Source organism: Mytilus edulis, chromosome 7 (assembly GCF_963676685.1).
Source record: "Mytilus edulis chromosome 7, xbMytEdul2.2, whole genome shotgun sequence".
Lineage (NCBI taxonomy): Eukaryota > Metazoa > Mollusca > Bivalvia > Mytilida > Mytilidae > Mytilus > Mytilus edulis.
Genome location: NC_092350.1, coordinates 82,442,692 through 82,465,473, shown reverse-complemented (window position 1 = coordinate 82,465,473; position 22,782 = coordinate 82,442,692). Strand labels below are relative to the sequence as shown.

Here is a 22,782-nt window from a genome sequence, read left to right as displayed (position 1 = left end):
GTTTTCGTTCATTTTTTACATAAATAAGGCCGTTAGTTTTCTCATTTGAATTGTTTTACATTGTCTTATCGGGGCCTTTTATAGCTGATTATGCGGTATGGGCTTTGCTCATTGTTGATGGCCGTACGGTGACCTATAGTTGTTAATGTCTGTGTCATTTTGGTCTTTTGTGGATAGATGTCTCATTGGTAATCATACCACATCTTCTTTTTTTTTATATAATATAAGAAAATCCATTTTCCTGAATTGGTACATTTAAATAAAACAAATGGTTATTTGAACCTGATTTTGCGGCTAGTCAAACCTCGCGCTTTGTCTTAAATAGCAATCATATATGCTCTGTTTTGAAGACCGTACCTTGACCGTTACTATTTTCTTTAATAAATTGTTATTTGGATGGAGAGTTGTCTCATTGGCACTCATACCTTAATTTCCTACGTTTATCTACATGATCTATTAGCAGTTAAAAACCTGAAATTTTCTGATCATTTCTTATTAAAAAAAGGTAAACAAATCATCAAAACAGAACTAGTATTTGTGACACACATTTTACTTACCTAGATGTATATAGTATGGAAGTGACATGTTAATTACATTTTCTGGCACATTGTTTGTTTCAAAAAGTTAAAGTGACCTACTAAACTATACAACGGGTAAGATATTTGTTACATACCAATGCATGTAGGCGGCTCACAACATCTGTTTGTATTGCAAAAAGGGCCTATGCCTGTATCTTGTTCATTAACATCACATACAGGTTTAACATCTCCGTTTTTAGCTTTACACTGGGCATACTGAAGCGTGTCTTAGAATAGATAAGAAAGACAAGACATGATGTTCATAATATATTATAAATGAGTTGCACTAGTTCTAGGATTTCACGCAAAGAAAAGTATCATTACAAATATCTAACATATAGTCTTCATAAACTTTTTTTTTTACATTTAAACCTAAAAATAATGTTAGTTTAATTTATACCTTAAAAACACATCTGCGTTTGCTTTTATTGTCTTGTAAAAAAATCGTAGTTATTTTAATTTATTTTAGAAAATTACCAATTGTACAAATTCCTGACAATTATTGTTACTTCATGATAAAATGTTTAATATAAATTAAACGATGTTTGGACAAACGTGTATTACAAAGAATCCAAGTCATGAAAAATAACTAATATTCCAAAACAAAAGACAGATTTTCATGAAATAAATTAAAACTTGATATCTTTGAAGTTGTAGAAATTGCAAAGAAATAGTAGACCCATTAACGATGTAAAGGTCGTCAATAAACATCAAATTATCTAAATAAAAAAAATTCAATTTCTGTTGATCAATAAACATGATAAAGTACGACCAAAAAATATTATGAACAGTGCATTTTTTCTTTATTGATGGTAACAATGTTAATGAATGAAGGTAAATATACGTTGACCTTAATCCGATCTCTATATTTGACGTGTTGTTGAATAAGTTGTTTTCGTGAATTTGCTAAAGTCTACATACCACTTATAGAAAAGGAGTAATTCGTTCGATATTTCGCACTGTATCACTTAGTCTACAAAACTGTTTTTCGTTTCAATCAACAAATCACCATCAATCAACAGTAATATGTGTACGCGGTTTTTCATACCATAACATGTAGGCGGCAATCAACTTATATCACTATTGCAACATGAACCTGTGTAACACACCATAATATGTAGGCGGCAATCAACTTTTATCACTATTGCAGCATGAACCTGTGTTACACACCATAATATGGAGGCGGCAATCAACTTATATCACTATTGCAGCATGAACCTGTGTTACAAACCATAACATGTAGGCGTCAAGCAACGTATATCACTATTGCAGCATGAACCTGTGTAACATTTGTACGTACCAATACATGTAGGCGGCTGGCAACATCTATTACTATTGCGGCAACATGAACCTGTGTCTTCTTCATCTACAGCACACGTTTGTTTACATATTCCACCTTCAGCTTTGCATTGACGTGTATCTAGATATGCAATTGATACAAATATAATTTCTATTTTTTTATAATCCTTTATTTAATTATAGAAAATATAGAAAAAAATACTGTTATTCTTAATTGTACACTGTGTCTACATTCCTATGGAATGGTTAACTGTTAGTTATAACACAATGTCACTTTTAACTTATTATGTCTTTTAGTTTTGTTCAATATAATGGATGCATGTGTGACTGTTATCGAAGCAAATAAGCAATAAATCCAAGTTAAATCGATCATGTTTTACTGTTTCAAATCAGGAATATGACAGTTGATATCAATCGTTTGTTGTTTTTGATCTTTTCTTTTTAACATTTTCTGAACAACTTTTTTTTTAAATTTGATCCAGTCAACCTATACGTTTTATTATTTATCTATATGCTAGTTTTATAGCTGTTGATATGCGCAATAAGAACAAACAGAAATTAATTGATTTTAGAAAATACGAAAAGTATATATTAGAAAATATACTCGTTTACTGACTATTTAAAATTTAAAAAATCAAGTAGGCCTGACTACTTGTTATCATAGGTTAAAAACAGATCAAACTAAACAAATTCGTAAAAAATTAGATTGAAAAAAAACGTATCTAAATGCTGTCATTTGTATTAAAAACCAGACTGTAATCAACTCGAAAAAACTAAAACTAAAAAAAGTTAAACTTTAATTTACATACATAATTGTACTTTGATTCTGCATTAATGTATAAAACCACATCACAAATTTGAAGAAAACAATAAGACAACAGAAAATTCTAGTCCATTGTATTAAAAAAAAATAATATATTTTCAAATAACGATAAAGATGTCTTACTTTTAACTTTAAGAACTGTCACTGCTGCAGCACAAACAATGAAAATGGCAAGTACAAATACAAATTTCATCTTGGTGTTCTGTTCAGAACATGTAAATTGTAAGTAATGTAATTATGAATGTATATATATATATATATATATATATATATATATTCATGTATACGTAGTATTGATCGCAAGTTTGTCAATTTATAAACGAACACGTTTTACCACGTTGAAAGCTATATTTAGATACATTGTTTCAATCTGTTGCATATGTAGAGAAAAAGTAACCACGAATTGTATTCAGACACTTTTAAAGATTGCTATAGAATTACTAATCGAAGAATTCAAGTAGAGAAAAATATTCAACGTGTGACCGAACACCACATTAATTCACGAATGCGCGAAGCGCATGAGTTAATTATCAGTGTTGTGCGGTCACGAGTTGAATATTTTTTGATATTTGCATTCTTTAATAAGTTATTCTCTTTATTACATTCAATTTGGCAAATGGATTTTTTTTTTAAATTAATGTAAAATATGTAAGACAATAAATCTTTTTTCGACACATTTGCAATTTGTTTTGATCTGCCGATATCGACGTCTTGAGAACGCCTATTGTTGTATGACGTCAGAGAGTGAAATAACCATGATTGTTTCACATGTGAAATTATCGGTTTTTATTTTACTGGGAAATCAATGTAATTCATTGTAACAATTTAATAATAAAATTTAATCAAATACAAAAATTGCAATGCACTGGAGGATACATAGATGTGCACTTTTACAAAATATGTTCCTTACATCGTAACTTCAATCACCTTCCCTTTCATGAATGTGTCCTACCGAATAAGACTATTAGACCGGATTTGTTATCTTATAAGCAACACGATTGGTGCGACATGAAAAACAGGATCTGCTTACCCTTCCTTCCGGATCACATGCGATCACCCCTGGTTCGTGGTAGGGTTCGTGTTGTTTATTCTTTAGTTTTCTATGTTGTGTCATGTGTACTATTGTTTGTCTGTTTGTCCTTTTCATTTTTGACCATGGCGTTGTAAGTTTATTCTCGATTTATGAGTTTGACTGTCCCTCTATTTTTTTGCGACCCTCTTATACAGCTATACATAAGTGCATTAAATAATATATTAATTAATTATCTGATCATTCTTTTCTTCTTAGATTTGTTCCACAAGAAAAATTCATAAATGGACTGTTGTATTCGTCAAATAATCAATAAAACTATAAGTTTTAAACAAGCTAAGGTAATCTATTTTTGGGATAAGAAAATCCTTGGTTGTCGAAAATTTCAAAGTGTTGTAACAGGAAATTTTTAAAAATGACCATATAAGATTTTTTTCAAATATTTGTATAAGTAATGACTTTGAAAGTAATGTAATTTATTACTTATTGAGCATCAAAAACTCTATATACTCCTTTGCCTCATATTCTCATTAAGAAAAAAATCACACACCTAATTAAATGGGTATTTTAAAAGCTAGAATGTGATAACATATGTTAAAATTCTTTTATGTCATTTTTAGTAGCAGTAAACAAAAGAACTATGTCAATGGGACATGTTTTGATTTTATAACCGCCCTTCATGTTTTAACTAGATAGCATTTGTGTTCGCTTTGGAGATTCCATATATCATCAAATTATTGAAATTCAAATAAGGGTCCTACCGTGCACAAGTCATCTGTGTTCGCTTTGGATCATCAAGTTAATAGAATTCAAATAAGGGTCTTACTGTGTAATTGTGGACGTGTTTTGTTTGTATTGCTATGAGTCTCATTCCTGACGAAAATCAGCAAAGACCCATCGCAAAACATTTTTACAAAAATTTAATGATACTTTTGGATATTTTGATGATATACTGGTTGTCAATAATTACGATTTTAGTATGTATACTACAAAAACTATTCTGTTGAACTTACTTTAAATGAAGCTAATATATACAATGACCTCTGCTCTATCTCGATATTGTTATCTATATCATTAACGGAAAGCTTAATACACATATTTATGATAAAAGAGATGATTTTTCTTTTCCTATCGTTAGTTATCCATCTATAGATGGTGACGTTCCCTTGTCACAACCTACCGGTATTTATGTATCTTCACTGGTACGATTGGCTCGAGTATGTAACATGAAAATCTTAAGGTTACCATTTTGTTATTGTTTAATGATTAATAAGTTTACAAGCGCGTTCAATTTATGGTTTTTGTACTGCATGTACAACAAACTAATATTAATTAAGATATTTGAAATGAGTCAAAACGTTTAAACAACACCCAAACCCTATAGATTACGTGGATTTGTTTTTAAATATGACTTTAATTATGGGATGCATTTAATCCAGGTGGAATTAAACATTGATATGCATGATATTAACATGCTAATGTATCATGAAATCTTCTGTTTAGTATTGAATCGATTTGTCCGATTATAGAATATGAAGTACATGTAAGTAACCTCTATCATGCGTTGAAGATGAGATTGAATAAAAAATAATAATTAATATCAGTACAACTCATTTCTTGTTACGGCCATCGTATGGGTCTCTTGGTATACAACAAGTATTCATGCAATGATCGTGCTAAAAATCAGAAGTCCTTTTATGTTTTCAGTTAATATGAGTTTTATTTTCTAGCTATATACAATGATTCGAATTGCACAAAGTAACATTGAGCTGCTATATACATATATTGTTTGCATTTGGAATTGTTGATATTGTTCTCTGCATGTAAGGGGAAAAGAACACGGAAATGATCAACAGTCAGTGAACGGTATCTTAAAGATGAAATGAAGTCAACACTCATAATTTTACTTAACAAGGTTAATAAATTATGATCTTTAGTACACGCGTAGAACACCGTTCAAATACCAAAATTTATAAAAGTTAAATGTTCATTTGTATACTATAGCATATTCATAACTCATATAAACATGAGATATTGTACTTTTTCAACAAATTTTTAGACAAATAAAGTAAATTATCATCATATTTATTCACAAATATATGTTACAGGACATTTAAAAATTCTACTAATTATATGTAAATATTTCCGGTTTTACAACTAGACACAATTCTAATAATGCAATTACATTTTAAAGTACTTTATAGGTACCCCGTACTTGTATGTTGTTTCTCCTTTACTATTAATAACACTGAGAATGGAAATAGGGAATGTGTCGAAGAGACAACAACCCGAGCGACCATAGAACACACAACAGCAGAAATTCACAAATAGGTCTTCAATGTAGCGAGAAATTCCCGCACCCGGAGACGTCCTTTATTGTTTCTGCAGATTTTTTGAATTGTTCAAGAATTATTCAAATCCCGGACTGTTGGTCAATATGATTATATCATATATTCCTATTTATTTAAGTATTTTTATTGGCAGGACTAATTTGAAATTCTTGAAAAGGGACTCTTTTGATGCAAAACACTCCCAGCTATAACTAAAATGAAAAGTTTTGTAATACCTAGTCCATAAATCTTTTAAACATTTGAAAATCCTTGTACAACACTTACGGGTGTAACTCGTGGTTGTGATGTAAAACAGATCTATACAAATTGTTAGTTTAATAACAAAAAGATGTTTTAAATTCACAAAAAATAATAAACGAACTTTTTTTCTCTCAAAATATTAATGATTACGACATATAACTAATTAAGTATAATGCAAAATGTATTTATTAATCTCTATTGTAAATAACTAACACATATAACAGGTATGGCTATTAAACGATATTCGCCTCAGCGAGTGCCGTTAATTTATATCGTAGGTCTCCACGTGATTTGACCATCTAGTAGTCATGCAATGATCGTGCTCAATATCAGAAGTCTTATAATTCTTTTAGTTCGTGTGAGTTTTATTTTCTACCTATATTGAAAGGATCAAAATGTATTAACCGATAAGATAACCAGTCAACGCACGATATCTTAGAGATGAAGTGAACAAAACACACACAATTATGTTGACAAGGTTATTAAGTCGACATCTTCAGTTCATGCATACAAAACCATTCAAATACCAAAATCCTCAAAGTTAAATGTTCATTTGTATAATATAGCATATTCATATTTTATGCAGGTTTCATATAAACATGAGACATTGTACTTTCTCAACATATTTTGCAGACAAATAAAGTCAATAATCATCATGATTATTCACAAATATGTTACAGAACATTTAAAACATCTAACTAATGTAGATGTTTAAAATGTTCTGTAACATATTTGTGAATAATCATGATGATTATTGACTTTATTATAATGTAGATGTTTTAAATGTTCTGTAACATATTTGTGAATAAACCTGCATAAAATATGAATATGCTATATTATACAAATGAACATTTAACTTTCAGGATTTTGGTATTTGAATGTAAATACTTCCAGTTGTACAACGTGACAAAATTCCAATAATGCAATAACAGTGTAAAGTACTTTATAGGTACCGTGTACTTCTATGATGTTCCTCCTTTACAATTACATGAAAGTATTGATTCTGCAGATTTTAAAATTGTTTAAGAATTATATTCAAATCCCGGACCATTGATTTATTTCATCATAAAATATATTTCTACTTTTTTAGGTATTGTTTTTGGCAGGTTTTATTTGAAATTCTTGAAAAGGAATCTCTTGGTGCAAAAACAAAAATGACAGATATAAACGAAATGAAAAGTTATATTATACCTAGTCCATATATCTTGTAAACCATTGAAAATCATTGTACATCACTTACGACAGTAAGTCGTGGTTGTGGTGTTAAGCAAATATATACAAGATTTAAATTTAAGAACAAAAAAATGTTTCAAATTCAAAAACAAATAATGGACGCACTTTTTTTTCCTTTGATTATTGATGATTACGACATATAAATGTATATAACTGATTAAGTATAATGCAAAATGTATCTATTAATCTAAATTGTAAATAATTAACACATATAACAGGTATGGCTATCAAACGATATTCGCCTCAGCGAGTGCCGTTTATATATATTTTAGGTCTCCACGTGATTTTACCATCTAGTAGTCATGCAGTGATCGTGCTCAGAATCAGAATTCTTATCATTTTTTCAGTTCATATGAGTTTTATTTTCTATCTATATTTAAAGAATAAAAATGTATTACACAGCATTGATCTGCTATGTACATGTATTTTTTGCATTTGGAAGTGTAGATATTGATCTTTGCGTGTATGGAAATAAATGACAACGACAAAATAACCAGTCAGTGTACGATATCTTAGAGATTAAGTGAAGTCAACACACACAATTATGTTGGAAAGGTTATTAAGTCGACATCTTCAGTACATGCATAGAAAACCATTCAAATACCAAAATTCATCAAAGTTAAATGTTCATTTGCATACTATAGCATATTCATATGTTATATAAACATGAGACATTGTATTTTCTCAACAAATGTTGCAGAAAAAAAGTCCATTATTATCAAAATTATTCACAAATATGTTACAGATCATGTGAAAAATCTACAAATTACATGTAAATACTTTCTCTAGTCTTTATTTTTTAATCTGCATTGTTTATTTGTATGTTAAATCTAAATGTTTCTATTCTTAATGTTTCATTATTTATTTTATTTTTAAATATTGGTAAGTTATCTTATCTTTATCGTAAACTTAATAATTTCTGTGTTCTTTATATTTTGACAACTTTCCCTCAATTCGTTGTATTTGCATTTTTTATTCCTTTATTATTTATCGGTTGTTCTCTTAGCTGTCGGACATTTACTACTTAACCGATGTCGCCCCAAGTTTGGAGTTCATGTTGATCAATCTTTAGTGTTCATATGTGCTTTTGCAGATTTCATACCATAAAATGAATAGAAAAAAGGAGGTCCCTGTATACTGTTTTAAACATTAGAAAACTGGGGTGTACACTGAATACAGGTTATACGCACTTTTCTTGACTTATCTTATCTTACCTGTTGAATTCTGTAAAAATTCAATATAGAACAATTATATCAAGAAATAAAATAAAATATTTTGCCTACCTACCTACCCATACCCTGATAACCTCAGTCGGGGAGGGAAAACAAAGATATTTTTAATGTTGGCCTTGCATGTTATCTGTTTGCATTTTTGCGCCGTTCTGATATATGATTTATCCACTTTTTGAAAAAACGGCAACTTTAGCAGCGGGGCATGTAATAGTTTGTTGTCGGTACTATATATATATCACGACAGAACGTGTACTGTCCATAATCTGCTGCTTAACATCGCATATATCATGTATATATAAACAACATTATATTAATGATTCTACAAATTCTAAAAAAGTGTCGTGTGGTTAATAATACATCTGCAAGTTAACAAGTATAAAACACGCATACAAACTGACATCTTTGTTAAACGTATTGACTTTTAACAAACATTACTAGAACTCATAATGACTGAAAACCTGTTTTAAGACACATCAAAATAGCCCTTTTACCTTTCTTGAACATACATTGTAACAAATACTAACAATGAACAATATTTATAAGTTGTAACAATGAACCTGCATGGAGCAGATTTAAAAACAAGAGATGTAGTTAATGTGGACTTGGGTATTCTGTAAATGTTTGTTCAATGAAAAAATATTATCCACAAAAAAATGAAAGTCAATTATTAAAGGATCAACATGGAAAATGAATAAGAACTAATGTTTACTTGTGAATGGTAAGCATTTCCATTCGACATTAAAAGAAATTTGAGTGTCATTTTTTTCTCAGAAATTCCCAAATATACCATTATATAGAATATAACTTTGGCACCCTAGTCCATTTTAATTCATGTACTTTGCTTTTGTTGAATTCATATGTAGCAATTATGTTGTATTGACATTTACACAAATTGATGTTAACAAGATAACATAAAACATGAAGTGTGTTTCTGCTGTTTCTGTAGCATCTACCATTTTCGTGAACTTGAAGGCTCCATTTATACAATCAATGTGTGGTTTTTTTTAAACCAGAAAACATCTCCACAGATATTTCACACAGGAATCATCATTTTTTTTCTGTGCATATATCGTTATTTAAAAAAAAATGAAAATCAGTGAAAAAGCCATTTTCCCAGATTATCCTTCTTTTCAACCCCTTCCCATTTTGACTCCTACTGCACTTCCAAGACTACCGCTACTCCCCCTTTTTGACTCCTGCTTAGCAACTTCTTATTCCCATGTTCCCTAGTTTGATATTGCTATGACGATTGACGACTGTATTGTCCGAAAAGCATGTTCTCTTGCCCCACTAACCCCTGAAAATATGTTAAGTTCCGTCTTTTCAAATGACGTAATACATCCCGTGACGTCAAGTGTGATTCGCCGTGATTCGACGCGAAAAAGAAGTTCGTTTGTTCTTTTCTCTATTATTGTACAAGTTATCTCACAATGGCGAAATCAAAATATCACCCCGCATGTGGCGTTCTACACAATGGCGAAAAAAATGAAAAACGACGGAATGACTTAACAACAGCCTACTAAACACAACTTGAAAACTAAAAACTGATCAACACAAATCTAACATTAAAGAATACTCCCTTAAACAAAACGATGACATAGTTCTAAATCTCCTACATTCATTGATGATGAAGCTTCTATAAACACGGGATGTTTGGTAAACACAGTTGTTCAGAGTATGAAAGATCAATTTGAACTCAGTTGTCATAGTGAAAAGGAAAACGCGTCAAAATCACTTTGGTATTGGCTTTTTAAAGAAAAAACTCGAATTCGAAATTGATTTTGATATTTTAGAAACCAACGAAATAGTAAAAATCTGCAAGTGTAAGGTTGTTGATACAAACCAAGCAAATGCTATCAATTGCCTACTCTTTCGCTAATATGTTCTTTGAAGATTGTTTTTGGATTGCGTTTTAAATGCACTGGTCTAGTTGAGCTATAGGAAAAATGATGCAAGACCGCTCTGAGTTCATTGCATATACATGAATGATGCAATAGCACTTTGATTCCCTTGGCTAGAATAATTTTGTATTCAGACATTGGTTAAAGTTTTTAAAGTTTAATCAACTTTAAAAGTTGCAATGCCCTCGATGGGTCGCATTTCCAAATTTTCAGCTTTATTAATATTTTCAAAAAGCAAGTTTCTTGCATTGACGATCTAGTATTGTACAGTAGTTAGATTTTCTGTTTCAATCTGTTGCATACACGAAGAAAAAAGGTATCCATTTATATTCAGACATTGATTATGTTTGTGAATGTTTTATCAACTTTAATAATTGTAATGCACTATACAATGTTATATTATACATGCATTTTTACAAACCAAAAACAAATTATCAAATAAGCTTATTAATTAAATATCTGATCATTGTTGACGTCAAAAAGAGAGGCAACAGATACCAGAGGAACAGTCAAAATCATAAAATGGAAAATAAACTGACAATGCTATGGCTAAAAATTGAAAAGACAAACAGACAAATAATAGTACACAAGAAACAACATAGTAAATGTAGAATATTATTTGTAAATGTCAGCGTGAAAGTCTTTTCCTCCTTGCATTTATTTATGCTGTAAATTATGGAAAAAGATCTAATATATAGATAAAGGCAGATGTGGTGTGAGTGCCAATGAGACAACTCTCCATCCAAATAACAATTTAAAAAAGTAAACCATTATAGGTTAAAGTACGGCCTTCAACACGGAGCTTCATTTTCAATATTCAAAATATGTTTGATCATAACATGACAGATCAACAGAAGGAAGATCTTCCATATCACCTGACAGACAGTATTCCAAAATAGTATCTTTAATGCATAATTTAATATTTTGTATATAAAAGGTTATAAGTGTTTGCAACTAATCTATTGGGTGTTTGGACATACACATGTAAACCATTTAAAAGGCATTTGCACATAACGTAATAAATGCTAACAGAGATTACCAATTGTTCAAACGCATATGAACTATACCATTATGTATTATGTTTTTCACTGGAGATACATATGTATAAACTAAAGTCGTTAGACTATAATATTATGAAGATTTCATTTAAGTAAGATGTATCAGAACAAAACGTTTAGAAAATTTAGCACAACAATCACATTTGAGGTACAATGTAAGATGCAATTATCAACTGAATTGGAGGTAGAATACACACAACATATGAAAGAAAGTAAAAGTGGTTAATCATAAAATTTGGAGGTATTCACAAATCATATAGTAGTTACAGTTTAATGTATTGCCTATAGCACACAACAAAGTTTGAAAATGACATATCACATTGATTGACCAAACCATCAATTAATTTGACATAACACAAAGATGAACTATCAGAAATAAAGGCATCTGTACGTAACATAAAGATGAAATGACAGGACAAAATCAAAGTTACGCAGCACATTAAATATTTACACTATAAGACCGTTATGGCGTTCCATACATACAGTTAAAGATGTAATCGAAGAATGCTGTAGGTGTGAAACAATTATTAGCGACATATGTTGTGTAGGTTTGTTCAATTTTTAAAATATATGCAAAATGGGTTTGGCGTGCGACATCGTCCATCTTTTGTTTTACATTTGTATTTTTTTCAGATATATTTCACATCAGTGATTTTTTACCTGTAAAGATGTAATCGAAGAATGCTGTAGGTGTGAAACAATTATTAGTGACATATGTTGTGTAGGTTTGTTCAATTTTTAAAATGTATGCAAAATGGGTTTGGCGTGCGACATCTTTCATCTTTTGTTTTACATTTGTATTTCTTCAGATATATTTCACATCAGTGAATTTTTACCTGTACATGTTCAAACTTGAAAGACATTAATAAATTGTCTATTATTTTGATATCTACAAAATGTGAACACAATTGTACTCAATGTTACGCTTTTTCGGGTCGTTGTTTTAAAAAAAAGTCTCTACATAATGTGTTTGGTTGATTGATGGTTATTCAAGTCACTTTCAGCACTATTTTTTTTATTTTGTGGCTGTCAACCATTGACATTCGGTTGAGAAACTGATAATCCTAGTCAATTAAAATCAGAGACGAGTGCAGATGTCACGTGAGGGATTAAACTTCACAACGGTATGTTCAGTGTTGAAAGGTCAGCGATGCAGTAGTTGCACCACCTAGATCATTTAGCAAACAGTGACTCAACCATTGTTAGATACAATTAGTTTATACATGTATGTAGGTCAAACCTAGTTCTGACACCTTATACATCAATGCAATGGTACATTATTTCAGTGGAGTCAATTGTAAAAAAAATATGAACATTTTATGGCGCATCGCAGTGTTGTTTTTTTTGTATTTTTGTTGAACTTCAGTATTATATTGTTTCGTTGTTTTTCCCTCATAGTTAACGTTTTCCCCTATTTTTTTTATTTTGTAACCTGGACTTTTTTCTCAATCAATTTATGATTTTTTTTTAACAGCTGTATACTACTGTTGCCTTCACTTGTGTGTATGATACACTGGTATTTCTTCAAACTCATATTCATAAGGATATGTTTTTAGTTAAAAATCAAGCTTATTTCAATGAGTTTCTCTTTCAATAAATATACATATGTTAGTTGTATAATGCAGGACAATTCATCAGTGTATACAACATGTAGCTTTAAGTAAAATTATTTTTCAAATATGCTTGTCTGGGGGGTGGGCTCATTATTGAAGACTGTTTATTTAGGTTACATACATTTGTACATGTATATTTGTTAAAATTGTTGTTTTGCTTTTTTTGTTGATACTTATAATTGAAGTTGTCTTATTGGCAATCACACCACACCTGTACATAAGGGGGGCTCATTGTTGAAGACTGGTGACATACATTTGTACATGTATATTAGTTAACATTGTTGTTTTGCTTATTTTGTTGATACTAATTGAAGTTGTCTTATTGGCAATCACACTACACCTGTGCATAAGGGGGGCTCATTGTTGAAGACTGTTTATCTAGGTTACATACATTTGTATATGGTTATTTGTTAACATTGTTGTTTTGCTTTTTTTGTTGATACTTATAATTGTAGTTGTCTTATTGCAATCACACCACACCTGTACATAAGGGGGGGGGGGGGCTCATTGTTGAAGACTGGTGACATACATTTGTACATGTATATCAGTTAACATTGTTGTTTTGCTTATTTTGTTGATACTTATTGAAGTTGTCTTATTGGCAACCACACATGTACGTATACATGCACTACAACTGATTACAGTAAACAAAAATTGAAAATAAAACATAATTTTATTCTTCCTTACATTTGTTTGTCACTGTTTAATGATTCAAATGTACATACATAAATCTGTTCTTATTGTCTCCAAAATGTATCCAATATTATTCCGTTTTATGTTTATATTTGTCAAATTTTAAAAAAGGAAGTGTCACTACTTAAAATGAACATGTGAAAGAATTAACCTAAGTTAAATTAAACGAAAGAATAGAAATAATTTAATCAGCTTGTGCAATTCTAATTACTTCATAAAATTTCTAAATATTCTACTTAGTACAAGACGATCATTGTCAATCTCATCGACTATTCTGTTCAGCATTTTATTAGAATAGAACGTCCCTAATCTGCGAACTAGTTGCTGAATATAATCTTCATCAAAAGCTATATCTATAAGAATGTTATCATCTGGACTTCTCCAAATACAAATTTTAGCTTAATGTAACCCGGTACAAAACATTGATAATTATATTTGCATAAAGTAGGCTCTGCTCCCTTTTTTCTTCAATACATAAATCCCCTCACTATTTTTGTCTACATCATATTTTGTATTGGCAATTAGTTCGTCTAAACAATTCCATTTGTTGGCAATAGGAAATGGGCATTTTACTTCCAGTATAGTGTCCCCATTCATTATGCCATCCGGACTAGCTGATAGCCAATTTTCTGTCAACGACACATACATCCCGTGATCAATAACATTATGTCCCTCGGACTGTAAATATTTTTTCGCAATAGGTTTTTGCTCATTACCATATCGTGTAAACTTATTCCCTGTAAACTTAGGGTACAAATGTTCTCTGATAAATGCAGAGCAGTCTGTGGTTTCCTTTATTGGAACTTTGCTAGCACTGCTAGCTGTAAGGCGTATTTTTCTGGCATCCTTCCACAACACACTTCCACTCTGTCCTTTGGTGTTCATATGTAACTCTTGGACCATAGCAGGGGTGAGAGAAATGTACTTATTTACGAAATTAGAACACTTTCCGCATGAGTCTAAGGCTGTATGATCGCCATGATCTTCTTGAATTATATCCTTAGTGAAAGATTTACATGTAAAACTTTTACTTGCCGTCGTTCCTTTGATGATGAATAAAGGAAGTAGTTTAGAACTGTTAACTGCTTCCTTAAACTCTCTATCCAATGTATACATTGGTGTATCCCGACTACCTGGTATGTTATTATCTTCGTCACTGTCCATTATATCTTCCCCTGCTTTGGTTCCACATTTCTTGTTGTTCCACGATTCCATTTTGCATTTTCATCCGTGCATGCTACACCTTTCATATTGTTTCGAACTGCATGTTCAATTTTCCACAAAACAGCCCCAACATGACTACATGTATGGCCTTGACCAGCCATACACGAACACCACTCGTTTACTATTGAGCCATCTTCATTACAAAGTACAAATACCTCATTTGTTCTTGATACTGTTTGAGACGATCTTACTTCTCCTTTAAACATAATTGTCTTATTATTGTTAATATAGTGCGTTGTAACACCAACGTTTCCACTTTGAAAATAGTTAAAGCTTTGAAGGCTTTTAAAGTTTTTCATTTGTTGACCGTCAACTGCTTTCGACTCCACAAAAAAGTTGTAAATATCTCCGTACATCATATTTGGCCATACACGCATGTCGTCACACCCGGAGGTTTCCATTCTTTTGCTACTGTTGACATTATGTTGATTTTCTTCGTTAAGATCGATTGACAATAAAGGCTTGTTCACAATTTTTTTACGGTTGTAATGGCGGCGCTGTTTACGACGACACCTAAGAGTCGTGTCTCTAACTAAGGGGGATAATCGAAAAAATCTGTCTATAAGGTAGGTTTAAAAATTTCAAGTTCTGATTGATAGGGGTGGACATAGCTATAGGCATAGGTAAAAGAACAGAGATTCCGGACTTGAGTAGTGTCCAGCACTATTTTGTCAAGTTTTGGCACAAGTTGGAGAAAAAAAACCTGCACCATTTGTGCTACCCTACTATGCATTTCAACTCTTAGGTTCAATAATATATATATATATATGGATTGTCGACCTTAGGATACAAGCAAGGACAGCAAGTGCCTGTGTTATGAAGAGTTCCTTTTTAGATTATTCATTCTGCATTTTTTATTTGTTTTGTGTTTAAATTTCGTATTTCTTTTTATTTCTTTTGTTCACCAGTATTTACCTGTAGGTTTCTGACTACATTTTTGTTTTTAGGTGGCATTTTTAGTTTGAAATAATTATGGTACGATAAATTCAGTAATATTATAAATGTTTCTTCTTTGTTTATCGTATGCTATAAAATATTTCTCTTGACTTACCTTTAAAATGATGAAAAAATCCGAGTGGCTCCGAAAAATATGCAAATTAACTGTACGTGAAACTCCACAGAAACACTTCCGGTAATAACAATGTCGGATTCCACCATTAAAAATGATCTTGGATAATGTGAAGGTCAGGATTATACAGTGCAAATACAATAAAAGGTAGGACAGTAGTGGATATTTGGAATTGATTTTTATTCTTCTATTTGAAAAACATCGTCTCGAGTAAATGCCACTAATATTTAAAAAAAATTCAACGAAAATCATGGTGCCAATTTTACGTGACGGCAACTATAGGCGATATTCAGTCACCCCTTATAAAGGCTTCCGTTTACCCCCTTTTTTTAAAAGTTATCCTACGGATCCGCATATGAATATCACGGTTCACTTGTTTGTTCTTTTTTCTATTAATATCTGTCATATTGACAATGAGACCACATCTTTTAAAATTGTTTATCATGGTCCCACAAACATGTCGAATATGCATAAATTTCCTTTTTTTCTAACTTCTCTCATCATGCGATAGCGGAACCTTTTTGGTAACTATGTATGTGTTGCGTTTAAATATGAATTGTAACACTTTATAGTGACTGAACAGGTAAAACATATACTTCTCAAGAAACAGAAAAAGAAAACTACTTGGAACAGCACCAGGCTATGTACAAATATCTCTGCTTCAATTATTTACTTTACGAAAATCCGGATAGTTGTGTCCCGTCAATGATTGGGTTCAATACATACTATTTTCCCTCAAATATTTTGGATTTGATAGTATACATATGTGTTTGTTTTTGTTATTTTTTTTTTGTTTCGTTGAATTATACGGGTGTCCAAAATTCTTTTTGGTGTTGTGTTGATTTAGTTTTATTTATATAAGAGGCAGACTAAATTTTTTTAGTTGTTTATTTAAGAAATGGGAATTTGAAAAAATCCCCAACAGATGGCAAAACTAGAAAGTCCGTTAAAACTTGGATTTACCATTTCAAAGAAGCATACGTTCAGTTTCATCCCTTACATAGTGTTATTTCTTAAGAGCGGAAGTGGAAAAATTGTTGTATTTACCATTTACATTAAACCGCGGTATTTTTACACATTTGGTAGGTGTACATGTAATGGTGAAATTTACCCGTAAACTGTGCGCGTTTGATTGTGACTTTAGTTCTATCTTACCAAAGCTTTGTTTAAACTTGTTAATTTACTTTTGACCTTAAATATGTATCCCTAATCACATTATTAACTATGTATATGCATTCATGTATCGCATCTCATATTTATGTTCGTTCATAGTGTACTAATCTACGTTTTTTGATTGAGTTCAGCCTTCCAATTGAGATTTTATCGTGTGTTTTTCTATGTTGTGATGTTATACTATTGTCTCAGTTAAAGGGAGAACATTTGGTACCATTAAAACGTTTAATCCCGCTGCAAATGTTTGCACCTTTCCGAAAGTCAGAAATTTGATGTACAGTAGTTGACGTTTATTTATTTAATATATACACGTTTCTCGTTTCCCGTTTTTTTCATATAGATAAGACCGTTACTTTTCCCGTTTTACACTTGTTATTTGTGGGCCCTTTATAGCTTGTTGTTCGGTGTAAGCCAAGGCTCCGTGTTGAAGGCCGTACCTTGACCTATAATTGTTTACTTTCATTAATTGTTATTTGGATTGAAAGTTGTCTCATTGGCAATCATACCACATCTTCCTATACCTATTTATATTTGCTTGTAAATTGTTTATAATAAAAGTGAAAACAAATGGTGTGTAAGTCTACATAACATAACGGTGTTTACATCTGGCATTGCGATTGGAAATGCAGAACATTTTCAAAAACTTAAAGACAACCATTTTGCTTAGTTCTTTGAATTAAAAGCAGATATATTGAGAATTTACTGTCTCTCTATAACCCACATGTCAGTGAATAAGTACTTACATTTCATATACCCGATTGAGCTTGTGATTAAGGATACTACAGAATCGCATGTTTGATTCATATATTGACCTTAAACGATTTTAACTTTCCAACTGTCAATTTCCCCACACAATTGAACTATATATCTTCTGCACCATCATATCATGTGGACATATCGCAATTGATACCTTACGCTCTAGCATGTTGAGTCAGTACAGACTTCATAAACTACTTTAAGCAGGCCGCAGATTTCAAAGGGATATTCAAACTTATTAGTCGGCAACAATATCAAACGTCATGGCAAAAGACGAAGAACGACGTAATGACAAACAACATTCTCTAAAACACTACATAGAAACCTACAGATCAACAAGAACCTTACTGAAAACCAGGGGTTATCTCGTGTGCCCCGGTGTGTTTAGCAGATTCGGTACCAATTGAGAAACCAGAGTGTCGAACATGGAAATTAAGATATGGTGATAAGTTTTCATATCACTATATCACAAATAATGTTCCCTTTAAGCTCAGTCGTGAACCAACTCAATAGCAACACATTTCCGCGGTTTAAGATCTTTCAATACAAAGTATCTGATCAGTTCTAAAAAATTGCCAATCATTTTGTCCCATTCATGATAAACTTTGTAACATATTCAATTTGATAATTTTGATTTGACACTTGTTACACCATGTACATGTTGTTGACACAACCGAACTGATTTTTTTTTAATTCTCCAGTGTTTGTTTAAAAGCATGAACATCCCTAAAATGTTTCTTAGAGACATACCGATGAATTCAATGTAGCAGCCGCCTCAAGGCAAGCAATCGAAGTCACGAGTTGTGTTTTATGTAATCTTGTTTATCTGTGAATTTTTTCTTTTTTTTTATGCAATGGCGTTGTTAATTTATTTTCGAGTTTGAATGCCCCTCTGGTATCTGTCGTCACTCTTTCATATGCTTGCATCTATTGTAATAAAAATAAAGACTGTTTTAAGCTAACTTGTCATTCAGTCACTGCGCATGAATCTCTCTTGGGATTCAAACTTTATTCAAGAATTACAAGGACAGTTACAGAAGTAAGGCTTTTTTTTACCATCAGCAGTGCGATATACATTTGTAAATGCTAACCCTAGTTCAGATATCAAATCAATAATACATACCAGACTATAGGGCAGAACGATCGTGAAAATCGAAGACGTTACACAGACCATATCCATGTGATCATGACAAGTGTAAGCTGTTTGTCAGGGTTTGCTCTTTTATTGACTTTTGTTTCGAGATATTTTAAGTTGCAAGCAATGGAACAAGAAATTCTTTTCTGGACACGGTTCATTTGACATTTGTCCTAGAGTTGCATTGATGTTAAAATTATTTTATGTTCCCTATTTATAAATTGATATCGCCAACATGTTTTATGCAAGGACGAAATTAATGTTCAATGATGCTGGATAAAAGCTCGCTACATGGGGTAAATAAACATTATTTTAACCACTACTCTTGTCAAGGAACAAGTCAAACGTTCGAAGCTTAACATTCATATGAGCAACATAATAATAGGATTTGTGGTTTAAGAATTTTGTCATGCTCTTTGAACACTTTGGACCAAAACTGATATTGGAGATTTGATAAACTTTCTATATACGAACATATGTATTCCAACCAAGGGTGATAACATCGTAATAACGTTCCCACATTACAAATGTCATTTCAGGTCTAAATTACTGACTAAAATTAATGCTTTGATTAACTATCCTGTATACAAAATAGTTTATTATCTTGCGTCGCTTCGTTAGGAATCGAAAACTACAATTTTCTCTGTTTTTGGAACAAATAAAAGGCGATTATATCATAAAACATGGTTTTTTTTAAAACTGTAAGTCAATTTTACAATGATTTATATTCCTATTAATACATCTTATTTCTTAGAAATCGTCATAACATTGTAAACCTAGATTTTAATTCTGTTTTGAAATAATTTGTGTTGCCAGTCTTGCATGTACAGAATTCAATATATATGACCAAAACTTAAGTTTAGACTTTCATTTAGCTATACTAGATGGTAATATTTAACAAATACATATTTGTTCATAATTTTCTATTACATTTGTAAGGTTTTGATGGCTGTTTTTATTATTTTTTAAAACAAATACAGCATTTTAAACTGAAAACTACCACTTTCTTGTAAATTCACATACGTGTACTCGGCAAACTCATTTGACGATGGGTTTCAAATTTTTGATGAAGAAATAGATTCAAATATTTAATCATTCTACTGTGAAAATAGTACTTAAATTGGAGTTAGATATTCAATTCAGTTTTACCTTGAAAACGATAAATGTGACTTTTTATCTTGATTTCTGACAAACTGCACAATATTTGCTTTTAAAGACCCAAATAATCTCAAAGTTCGCATATTTTCGAATCGAATGATATATATAATATAGCCGTGTACTATTTTATATAATATATAATAATTAATGATAACTTTGTTGGTTTATAGATTTCCAGAAATTAAAATATGCCATGGAGGAAGAAAAATGAATGAATTTCAAAATTTGATCGTGGTATCCACTCTTTTTAAAGATATAAAGCAGTGTGCATCATCATTTTACAGAGAATTGCTTATCCATACTGTGAAGACCAAACAATACATGTTATGTAGATTAACACTTGCCAATATTATGGATGGGAACACACCGTGTTCATACCTGTTCGCGGCTCTATCAGTAGCCATTGAGGAAGAAGAAAATTGTTGTGCAATGGCAATAGCTTGGTTTATAGCGAGAACATTTTCCCTCGCAAACAAAGTTGTTCTTGTAGATCGCATACTAGATATTTGGCCAGCCCTTAATTGTAAACACATACAAAAGTCTGAAAGCTTGTGATAGTTGTTGAACTTAAGTGTAAGATGAACAATGTTCATGCACCGACTAAATATTTTTCAGTTGATATTGTGTATCTTGTAAATGAGGATATTTCTAAAGACAACACTAACACTGTTAAACTTGAAGAATCAAATGCGGAAGTACTGTTTCCTGATAACAAACAAATAACTGGACTGTCTGCAAGGGATTTGTTCGCAAAACACAGCAAGCTGCCTCTTATAAGCAAATCATCATTTCAACAACGTGGTATTGAAAAACAATGTGTTAATTTATTCTGTAAAGTTAAAGGAATCTTACCTGTTGGGGAAAATCGATTCCCTAAAATATTTTGTGGATTGCCAACAAAAGTTGTACAAGGGAGCCCAGCATTTATGTCTAAGCTTAGAGTTGGAGACATGATCGGCACAGATGAATTCAAAAGAGGAATTCTTGGGGGGTTTGTAAAGGTAAGGGGGGATACAGCCTTTCTTACATGTCTCCATATATTTTTAAATGCTGAGGAATTGGCTGCGAATAAAATCAGCCTTAATGATAATAAAGCTTTGTTGGTAAAATGCTATCCAGCCTTTGAAACATCAGATGCCTCAACCTCACCTTCATTCATCTGTGGGAAAATACGAGATATAGCCTTCAAAACCGACAATCCTGAATCCACTAGTATAGACGCTGCATTGATTAAAGTAAAGAAAAAAATCGAGGTGTGTTCAACCGACTATGTGTCCACTGGTAATCATGATACTATAAATTATGAACAAATTGGTATGTATGGTCAACTGGTAGTGTGCTACATTTTGACTGTATTTGAATTGTTTACCACAACAACAGGGAAATGAATAATTTGATATATGTACATGTTAATCTCGTAGAATAGCATACTTACGAAAAGTAAATTTGGTTTGTCAATCTGTTGAATACTTAGAAAAGCAATAGTATTGTATTTACTTCTGAATAAATTATTCATTATAAAATGCAAATACAGTTAAAATGCAACACATTTACAATGTTTATTTCTGAATTTAAAGCACTGAAAATTGATAGATGTAATTAGATAAAATAAAACAAATTTTGATTGGACCATTATTCTATGTTTGCTTTAGGATAAATTAATAGCATCTATAACCCCGATTATCTTTACTTTATTAGAAAAGAAAGTACAATGCAACCAATTAGATTTTCAATTTGATTATTACTTATAATACCTTGCTATTAAAAGTTTTTGAGACACGATTCATTAGATTCGTATATATTGCGTATACATGTATGATATATGATTAAACATCATAAAAATTGAGAAAGGAAATGGGGAATGTGTCAAAGCGACAACAACCCGACCATTGGGCAGACAACAGCCGAAGGCCACCAATGGGTATTCAATGTAGCGAGAATTCTCGCACCCGTAGGTGTCCTTCGGCTGGCCCCTACAAATATGTATACTAGAACAGTGATAACGGACGTCATACTAAACTCCGAATGATACACAAGAAACTAAAATTAAAAAATTATACAAGACTAACAAAGGCAAGAGGCTCCTGACTTGGGACAGGCGCAAAATTGCGGCGGGGTTAAACATGTTTATGAGATCTCAACACCCCCTACCCCCTTTACCTCTAGACAATGTAGAAAAGTAAACGCATAACAATACGCACATTAAAATTCAGTTC

The 22,782-nt window shown here is 31.5% G+C and overlaps 1 long non-coding RNA gene across 1 annotated transcript; it reads right to left on the bottom strand.

Annotated features, from left to right (window-relative positions):
- Positions 1 to 679: 679 nt before the first annotated feature.
- LOC139529647 (uncharacterized) lies at positions 680 to 2,950 on the bottom strand. The gene is made up of 3 exons (XR_011665852.1): positions 2,824 to 2,950; positions 1,879 to 1,998; positions 680 to 805 (listed from the first exon to the last, which is right to left on the bottom strand). It is a non-coding gene; the product is annotated as an uncharacterized lncRNA (long non-coding RNA).
- Positions 2,951 to 22,782: the final 19,832 nt, after the last annotated feature.